This window comes from Silene latifolia, chromosome 4 (genome assembly GCF_048544455.1).
Source record: "Silene latifolia isolate original U9 population chromosome 4, ASM4854445v1, whole genome shotgun sequence".
Taxonomy (NCBI): Eukaryota; Viridiplantae; Streptophyta; class Magnoliopsida; order Caryophyllales; family Caryophyllaceae; genus Silene; species Silene latifolia.
This window is the reverse complement of record NC_133529.1, coordinates 50,351,775-50,361,068: the sequence shown is the minus strand read 5'-3', so window position 1 is coordinate 50,361,068 and position 9,294 is coordinate 50,351,775.

Sequence of the window (9,294 nt, the reverse complement as noted above, 5' to 3'; positions counted from 1 at the left end):
CCGATGCCCAAGTTGATGTAAATTTGGATCATGGACACATTTATTCGAAATTTGGGTTGAACTCAACGAAAGTATTCTCGACGGTTGCCGAATGTGTTTCGGGCTAAAGATAAATATTAATGTAATTTTATCGACCAAGAGTTCTAAAAGTAGAATCGATTAAAGAGTTAATCCACCGAGTTATATTGATGAGGGTTGTATTCGGCTTTACCGATGCCCAAGTTAATATGAATTTGGATCTTGGAATCATTTATCATAGTTGGGTAGAGGTCACTATGTAAATGCTTTACTTGTTATTTACAAGTATTAATAAAACGATAAATGTTAAGTTTTCCACTATTCCGTTATAATATTGTTCTATTTCTTTACCTCAAATTATATACAATATCATTTCGATTTTAGTTCAAATCTCCATTAAAACATCGTAACTAAAGACAAAATTTGATTATTTCTTCTAAAAACCTCGTATTATCCATTGTAAGGATCTCTTGTGAAGAGTATAGATAAAAGTTATTCGTGATCAAAAGGGTTTTTGATTCTTGACTAACATATCTACTTACAATGAATTGTTTCTCAAATGCGTAATTGAGTTAAGTACTTTGAAACGTTACATCATTTTTGTAACTAGATTTGTTTGAAATCAAAATTGACCAAAATACCGCAACCACTTCAATGAAAGTTTTAAGACTAAACAAATGAATGAAGAGTAGTCTTCATGAATTTCAATTTTGCTTCTCTTAGCAAAGACTCATTGAAATGAGTGGGAGCATTCTCTTAAACCGTTAAGAAAATGATAAGGTTTTAAAGAAGTAAAATTAGAATGGAATTGATACAAGGTAATGTTAAAAGTAAAGTTATTGAGAATAACGATACTAAACCTATCAATCCCGACCGATAAAGTTTCCATTGTCTTTATTGTTGGACGCTAGAAAGGAAACTACCCCAAATTATTAAAGAATCAACAAGTTAGTTGTGGGACATCTAATGGGACCTTCTTCTTTAAATGTTTATTTGATTGACATAAATTTTGCTAGTACTACTTCGTCAATATTAGAAACCGGTGGTGGTTTTCATCATTGTATTTGATACATAGGATGATTAGAATATGACGACTAGCAACAATGATGTTGAGAGATAGAGTCATTGTGTACTCAATCTAGTTTTGAGTTTAGAGTTGTACTTAATTGTGACTATTAAGTGCATAAACTCTAAATAAGAATATAAACTTGTTAAGATACAAAAGAGGTTTCACTTTTGTGACCCTATACACCATGATTTGATGTATGGCTAGCCCATTATCAAGATGATTATATTCTAAACCAAACTAGAATGATATATCATGAAGATGATGCAAGACTCAAATTGGTAACCCAAGATTAAACCTTAGATTCTGGAATGATGAACGCAAAGAGTTATCGAGTACTCTTAACACCATTAGATCTTATGGTATATGCGTATCTTGTATTCAAAACAAGATGTCTCGTGCCTTTTGGTTGAAAAGGAGATCGAGGTTTGTAAATCATTGATCCAAAATAGGTTGATCATTTTATTTTACCAACGATTTAAGTTGACGCTAATGTGTTCACTTAATAAGGTAATTAGAGAAATCTTTGAAGAAGTTCAAAGAGTTCAAAGAATCACGATTTAGTCATGATGTGATTATCAAAGTGAAGACTTTGATATAAGCCAAAGGAATTGTGATATAGTATCACAAATTAATCTCTCTTAGCACGCATTATGGGATAATGTGTGGTTGGATAAAGAAATCAAATGCTATTCGATATGGTTTGGACTTCAATCAAGTTACTTTGAGTTACTTGATCATTTTGGGGATTTTATCATTTTGTCTAAATTATTTTTCCACTAAATCTAAAACGAATCATATGAGATATGAAATGGTAGGGTACCATGTTTGTAAGTTTTCAAAAGAAACAAATGCTTATTTTTCCTTACTATAATCACGAGTACAACGGGATTGTTGCTCGTGAAGCTGTCTTTCTAGAATACAAGTTTATTTCTAGAAGACAGAGTGGGAGAAATTATTCAAGAGCCACAAAGAATGTTATGTCGCAAGAAACTAGTCTTTCTTGGCTACATGAGACGTTTTGTGTAAGACGTTGTTTCTTCAAAACCTAGGAGGTTAAAGTCATTACTTGTTGAAGATGATGAATTAGTGTTACTTTTAGAAAGTAAAGAGCTTGCAACTTACAAAGAAATTGTTTGATTCAAGTTGATTACTTCTGGAAAGTAATGAACATATGACTTACATGAGAGTGTTTAAGTCACAACTCGAGGCTTAGAGCCATGAAAATCTGAAAAAAATTCCAATTGAATTGTTAGATATCAAAGCTTGATTGGTAGCAAAGGGTTTTGCACTAGTTGAAATGCTTAAGTCTATTTGGATCTTCTTAGGGATTGTGTTTCATTATGATGATATACATATAGCGATTGAATCTAAAACCCACTTCTTCTATTAGAAGGAATGTATTCAATACATGTCATGAGTTTTGCAGATTCTTGCAATCCTAAGATAATGTGAAACTTAAGAGAGGGTCTTAAGTAGGACATCAATGAGTTGGAATCAATGTTTTGATCATGTTATAAAACTTTTCTCGATAAATCGAGAAGTTGTGTTTATACATGGAGTTTAGTGGGAGTTACGATAATTTTAATTAGTCTTATATGTGGATGACATATTGATCATTGGGAATGATTTGACACTTATGGAGTATTATAATACATCTTTAATATCCGGATTTGTGGAGATAAATCTACATGATATTAATGTCAAATAAGGAGGCTTATGTTGATAAGATTCATGACTAGTTCAATCGAATTGAACATATTTGATTGATTCCATTTGCTTCCGCTGCCGAATCAATTAAATAGGAAATGATGTATAACACTTCATATACTTTGAGTATGATGAATTGTTTCAAATCGAATTTAAGTAATATCTAACAAGTAAGCCATAAAGATTACCCTTAAGTGCTTGCAGAAGCATTAAGGATGTAAAGCAAAGTGTTTTTGATGCAATTTTGTGTAAGGGTGTTACACAAATGACAATTGACAATTGAGATTGCGCATGGTTTCCGACAAAACCATAATCAAAACACATCAGGATGGTTAAGATACCATTGTGGCTATGTTATTTAAGAAATAGAATTGCTAGAATCGTTCTAGGCAATAAAGAACAATGAGAGATATTAACAACGGAAATTGAGTACACTTGCAATCATGAGATGTGCAAGAAGGATGAGTCCAGCACACTGTGAAAACAGTGGGAGCTATTCTAAGGCTAGAGGGCCTATGTCTAGATTGGATCTAGACACGTACTCAGAAAGTTTTGTAATGCAAATGTATACATTACAAAGGAAAACGAGTATGTAGTAAGGTTGAGTAAGGAACAAGAAGTTGATAAAACCTACTAACCAAAGCCTTCTCATAGGCTTAACATGATGAGTCATGTCATATGTCATTTCAATTGCATTGAGATGAACAACTACATATAATATGAAAATGGATTATAAAAATATGAAGTAGTAATAAGGTATTGACTATTCATATGTGATAATCACATTTGTCGTTCGAGTTTTTAAATCTAAAAAACTCCCTTTTATACCTTGTTACATCCAAACGGGTTGTAGAGATAATATTGAACCCCGTTAAAGTGAACCCGGATTAACATGGTATTTGCCCATAGTCACTTGTATAAGGTGACGTCTCGAAGTGACTAGAGTGTGATGCGATTGATGGCAAGTTCAAGTGCCATAGAGTCATGTGAGATGACTAGTCGATCACATAGGCAGACTGTTAGGAACACTTTGTCGGGCCTTATGACCGCTAATAGAGTTCTGGCAAATTTATATAGCTTGGTCGTGGCGAGAGCTACTATAGTATTCTAATGAGTCGATTCTTTTGACTAAAGACTGTTCGCCTAAGGTGGCACAGTTTCAGATCAACTTTGATTTATGTTACTACGACCTTCGTAAATGGGGTCAAATGGGCATATTTTGGGTTATGATGGCTGTGGCTAGTCGAAGGGAATAAGTGCGATAGGAATTGTCCACCCCTTGTCAGGGTTATAACAATATCTCAGGGCCACTCGAGGAGTAATGAACTGGAAATGCGTGGCCACGCTCGGAAGGTATCTTTGGTAGATAATTCCGGTCAATCAGTTATTCTCCTGATCGAGGAAACCACTCTCGATATGATCACTTGCAAGTACGACCTGAAAGACACCTTGCATTGAGTGAGAGATAGTAATAGGACAAGAGAATTAGTGACGCACACTTGTCGAGGACAAGTGGGAGATTGTTGGAATATGTGTCCTCCGACAATAATGCGATCACAACTGTCGATCATGATGATCACATGTTTAAATCTCATTTTAAGAATACATGTGGGATGTAATATTTTACAGTCAACTGGTCCACACATATCGGTAATGATTGGCTGACTAGAGTTTGACATTACTATCGTGCGACGGTGGTGATCAGTTGATCCCCTTAGGTCATACCTAAAGGGTGACACTCTTAATTGATTATTTAATTGATCGTATGTCGATACGGGTTAATTAAATTGCTTAAAATTGACGGACGATTTTGTGAGTATAATTGACGTGTCTTATTGTAATTCGATTAAATAAGATACGGTCTAAGTAATCAAATTGTTTTATTACTGAGAATAATTTATTGTTTACGAAACAATTGAAATTGAATGAATAATTTATTATAAATACAAGACGTTGTAACTTATAATTTGATAAACCGTTTTGGTACAAGTAATTATGAATTACTAGTCGATTTTGTAAATGACATATTTTATGAGTATGTTGATTTTTAATATGTTAAAAATACATTACAATTTCATAAGTCAAGTAACATGTCACATATGTCACAATTGACAAATGACAAAATAAAATGGACCATCCATTTTATGTTAAAAGTGTCGAAATAGTGGAGGGAGTATAATGTTTAAATTGTGTTAATTGTTTGAGTAGAAAACAAAATGATTACACACCTATTTGTAGCCATGCAAGTCTATTTTCTTGGGAAGAAAATGAGCCCATGCATGGGCTCTCCTCCACCCTCCCCACCGGTTTTCAAAGGGGATAATAGAGGGTTATTCCTCTATTATTTTTACACTACTTGACAACATAACTTCTAGTGTGATATTCATTCTTGTTACATCTAAAACTTATAGAAATTTTAGAGAGATAATTACTCCTTCTTCCTTAGCATCAGACGGATCCGGGGTGGGTCCGATTGGTTGTAATTTCCCTTAGTCCATCAGCCTTTTCAGGGCGCTTGCATAAGTTGACCCTATGTTGGTGAACACTCTTTGAGGACGTTCGGCTCTCTTGGCGGTTGGCTCGAGGAGGTTGACCTCGTCAATTTTGTTTGTCTGACCATAGGGGCGAGATCCGGTTGATGTAGATCCTTGGTAGCCTCTACCGGTGGTTTTGGCTAGGACACCTTTTCGGAGGTCGTCTTCAATGCGAGTTCCAAGGATTTGCAGATCCTGGAATGTCTTGATGTTTTGGTATCTCAATAAATTGGCATATACCGGGCGGAGATTGTTGACAAATTTCTCCACCAAAGTTGACTCACTCGGCTTGCTGACCAACTGAGTGCTTACTCTCCTCCAACGGGTTAAGAATTCGGGGAATCCCTCCTTATCATTTTGAGTTAGGACCTCAAGAGTACGGGTATTGGCTTGGATTTCGACATTATCGGCATTGACGAGGGATCGGTTCCAAGGATGATGTACTGATCCAAGTGAAGAGTTCCTGTTTGACCCCTTTTATGGCCATGTAGTCCTTGATGGCTCGGATGTGGTTATGTGGGTCCTCCACTCCTTTGAATTTGGGCACATCAGTGAAGGTAAAGTTGTCGGGTAGTTGATCCCCAACGGGTTCGAATCTCCGGTTGTTCTCAAGGTGGATATTGTTACCCCGGGCTAGGAGTTGTTCTTCCAGGAGCTTGAGCCTTTTCTCGATTTCGATCAAGGCGGGGGTTGTGTTCTCCAGTTTCCTTATTTACCAGGGTGTCGATACAGGTCTCGACACGGTCCAGGGTGACCTTAAGAGCAGTGAGTAGGCTGGCTAGCTGGGCAGTCGTAACATCTCTGTTGTCATTGTTGTTGGACGACGTTGAAGACGGGGCCATGGTTCTGAGGCAGAGAAACGGCTCACATTACAACTCAATCCGACACGGTTCAAAGACTGAACGCAGACAACACAAAGGACGGAACAAAGATTGGACTCAACAAGACGAGGATGACCGTGTGTGGTACCTCGGTGCTGACTCGACTTATAACGTGAAAGTGTTGACCGGACTTTGACTCGCGTCCAACGTAGTGGCGTGACGCCGTTGGACGCGTCTCGTGGTGAGACGACTCATAAGTAAAGACCCATAAGTACGTTTGCTTCGACTCGATAGACACGAGGCGGCATTGGAATGGTGGATTGAAGTTTTCGAAAATAGAGATTTTCAAAAAGATTCGTTTGTCGCTTTATGGACGGTTTCCGAAGAATAGGGATCTCCGCAAGTCAGTCAGTTGAAAGGGTTGTCTTAAGTTTGTTTGCAAAAGACAGTTTGAGTTTGAGTCGGCTCGGAAAACAATGTACTGTTTCCAGAGACGGATTTTGAAATTCAAAATAGTATATTTTGAAAATCGAGTTTGAAATGTTTGAAAAGGTCTCGGGGACGGTGCATGGTCCTCGAGATCTCGAAAGTGTCTCGAGAAAAGGGTGTGTGCTTTTCTCGGGTTTCGAAAGAGCCATTGTCGGCGCGAGACGGGTTAAAATCCGTGTCTTGACGCGGCGATTATAACGGCGTAAAAAGGTGTTTTGATATGGTTGTAGAAAACCGGGTTTGAAAATCGTCGTTACGACGGCCTAGAAAGGCGTGTTGAAATGGTTATAGAAAACCGGGTTTGAAAATTGTCATTACGATGGCCTAGAAAGGCGTGTTGAAAAGGTTATAAAAAACCGGGTTTGAAAATTGTCATTACGACGGCCTAGAAAGGCGTGTTGAAATGGTTATAGAAAACCGGGTTTGAAAATTATCATTACGACGGCCTAGAAAGGTGTGTTAAAATGGTTATAGAAAACCGGGTTTGAAAATTGTCATTACGACGGCCTAGAAAGGCGTGTTGAAAAGGTTATAGAAAACCGGGTTTAAAAATCGTCATTACGACGGCCTAGAAAGGCGTGTTTGAAAAGCAACGGTCGGCGAAAGACCGAGTTTTGAAATTGCTATTATAACGGCGCAAAAGGGTATTTTTGAAAGTTTGAAAATGACACGGAAGGACTTATGATCACATAGCACATAAGCACTCACAATTTCATTATATTATGCATAATGCTGACACAGGTTTTCGCTTAAAAGGGTGGGATACACACCAAGCAATCAAACCCCGATTTGCGAGAGGGATACCAATCCAAACAAAATGTGTAAGGAGAGTGCCCTAGCCTCGTGTTCGAAGGTGATGAGAGCTCTTTGATGAAATAGAAATGTGTAACGTCAATGGTATGCTTGACTTAATCGGGATTCGAAATGCGGGGATGAGAAAACTCACGCCGACGAGATGAGCCAATTGGTCGAAAAAGCTTAGGTTATGGGCCCGGACAAGGAACCCGACCGTGACCGTAATATCAATTAATGCATTTCAACCAAGATCTCGTTCGAGTGTCACCATCTAGGGATCACAAAGACACAAGTGTCCTAGTTTTTCCCCAGCGGAGTCGCCAATCTGTGGACATGGCCCACCTACACGCCAGGCCAATCCGTGGGCATATAGCGGTCTTTTGAAAGCCACGCTCGGCGGCGTAAGAATGCTTTCGACCGGATCGTTTTAGATCGGTTGGTTTCGTCTCAGCAAGGGTCTCGAAACGATTAGAGATGTTCGGAGTCGCCACCAAGCATTTGTGGAATGCTTGGAACCCGTTCTAATCCACTTTATACCTCGGCCAAACCAAGCACTAGGCAGGGTTTGACATAGGTACTAAAGATAAGGAATCGTCCCTCTTTAGCATCCTATCTCTAGAATGACTCTCGTACGCCCTGGATAAGGTTGTCCACTATCCAAAGTTTCTGTGTAAGAGGTGAAGGTACGTATTGGGAAGCCCTTTAATCAGGCACCCAATCCCGCCCGTGGTAGCGGCCTATACTGATCGATCTTGGTAGGTTGAATGCAAAAATTGATAAAACGATTTAAATGCATGAATGCGCATCCACTAGTTTAAACCTAACATGTGAGCTTTCTACGTCGGTTGATTTAATCCAAGTATCATGTATAAGATGTAAAGTTGGATTTATGGTTGATTTGTATACAAGACGGAAATTAAACATCCATTTACCGAGTTAGGTGTATGGTGCATAACGTTGTCCATTTGTCTTAGTAAGGCATTTTGCAAATATGGTTTTTGAATGAGCAAATTAGTCATCTGATCCATCCTATATTCGGGTTAACCGAACTCGAGATCGTCCTAAACAAGTGCTGGAAGGGGAACAGTGAAGGATAAGTAGATCTATATACTCAACATATTCATATATGTATTAGGTTAATTTATCATAAAATTAAATGGTGATCTTATGCATGCAAACAATAAACAATTTAAAAGAAGAATTTTCATCTTACATTGTGATTTTCGGTTTATATGGGCACAAAAGAGATCTCCTTCTCTTTTGTTCTTGTGCTTTCCTCAATGGATGAACAATGATCCAAGAGTAGGATCTCTCCCAAGGATTTATACCCAAGACACACTCTTAATAAAATTAATATTATGTATACTAGACAATATTAATTTTGTAAGAAAAATTGACCAAAAATTATTTGGTTTTTCTCCCAAAACCGGTTGAGAGAGAGGAAGAGTAGTGGAAATTTTATCTTTCTAAAACTTGTTGTTTTTTTAGATGAATGAATAATGAATATGTCACAAGTATGTATACTAATGAACATAAGGCAAAAATAAGAAGAAAACCAACATGGTTTTCTTCCCCAAAACCGGGTGGGAGAGAGGAACAAAGGAGCCAATGCATGCTCATGGTTGCCTTCACAAGAATATGTAGGCATGCAAGGCTAGTTTAGTAGGTAATCTTGGTGCTTACCACTTAATAAAATCAACTTAATATTAGCCTAATCCTCCTTATATTTTCGGCACACATAGATAATATGGACTCCATATTATCTTTGTCAAAATGTCAATTTTGTCTTATGTCACATGTCATATGTTGCATAAATTTGTTATGTATTTTTAACATATTAAAAATCAACGTATTAATAAAA